The sequence below is a fragment of the Cyprinodon variegatus genome, unplaced genomic scaffold, assembly GCF_000732505.1.
Source record: "Cyprinodon variegatus isolate N-32 unplaced genomic scaffold, C_variegatus-1.0 Scaffold1360, whole genome shotgun sequence".
Taxonomy (NCBI): Eukaryota; Metazoa; Chordata; class Actinopteri; order Cyprinodontiformes; family Cyprinodontidae; genus Cyprinodon; species Cyprinodon variegatus.
In genome coordinates this window covers 4,063-5,669 of record NW_015151813.1, presented here as the reverse complement: position 1 = coordinate 5,669, position 1,607 = coordinate 4,063, and positions in this window count along the sequence as shown.

Genomic DNA, 1,607 nt, shown 5'->3' with positions numbered 1-1,607 from the left:
AGTTCATGACAGTATGTAATTGAAAGTAGGAACCACTATGAAAACTCCTCACATTTAACTATGAAGGATCTTCAATCGAATGATGTACTTATAGAATTTTGATACTCTTGTCACACAATTGCAGGACATAGCAGGGAGTCGAACCCTGTCCCACAAGGGAGCACCACTGCCAATGTCTTTTGCTTTTTGTGTTATATGACAAGGTGAAGCAAAACTTGCATTAAGAACAGCATGAAAAATTTATACATTTTATGTTTCGCCAAAAAGAAGAAAGTATGTTCTAACCCATAAGTGTTTTTATTTATCTCTGAATATGAGTAACTACATATTTTAGAAATTACTGTTCTTAATGCAAGAAACAAAACCTTTTAATGGTAGTGATGAGGTTTTTTGCCACTAAAAATAACTAAATTTGTTCTTAGTTTGTTTGCTGTAACAACATGAGAAGTTTTAGAAAAGTTTACATCGTAGAGATTTGCAATTAAAGTAGCATTTCCATTTCAAAATACTACATGTACTTAAACTACAAGAACTTAAAACCACACATTACGCCCTCATGATCACTAAAATATGTTGCGACAGTCAATGCATCCATTTCATACACTGTTGACTTTAAGTACACATGATCAATCAGAGTTCCCCTCTCTGTAGTTGGTCCCCTGACTTTCTGTACAAAACCCCTGTCAGTCATAAAGTTGCAGATGGTTGAGGTCTTCAAAATATCATCATTGAAATCTCCCATCAGTGCTATTGTGTCACTTAGTGGTTCAAGCCATTCAAGCAATCTTCCCAGATTTGCTTTAAATATGGAATGAGGATACAGTGGTGGACGATATATAACCACAAGTATGATATTGAAATCATACAATCTTATCACTCCACATTCCAGATCAACACTTGGTGGTTTCAAGATTTCAAGTGACAAACCTTTTACAGTATAGATGCCAACACCACCATGTTGCTGGTCTTTAAATGCCAACAATGCCTTTTCTCTGCCAGAATATGCTAAACCTCGTGGACAGCTGTTGAATGTGTAACCATCAATATTTATTGCATCTGTTGTGGAAACAGGCAGCCACGTTTCTGTTACTGCAATGCAATTAGGTTTTAATTGTTTTGTACAAAATGCTACATCTTTCACATGCCGGTTCAGACTTTGCACATTCATCAAAAACACAGTTAAACAACAGTCCTTAAATGTGTCGAACTGTGTAGATCCAGTTAAAAGGGGTGTCATACTCTCAACAGCAAGTTGAACATCATCTTTGCAGTAAATCTTTTTCTCTTTGAAGTCCTGAATAATCAATCCAGAAATGTTTTTTACACGACTCAAAGCTACATAAGCCTGACCAGCTGCAAATATTTTGTCAAGACAGACGACAGCTTTGTCAACAGTTACACCTTGCACTTTGTGTACAGTGACAGCCCATGCCAATTTCAGAGGAAACTGCCGCCGCATTCCACCTTTACTTGTTGCCCGTTCTTCCTCTGGTTCAATGGGTGTTGAATCAACCAGATCTTGTGACAAACACCGGAAACTCTTCCTCTTCATAACACCCACGCGATGGTCATCAAATTGAATATAGACTTTTTTAGGAAAGTCTTTG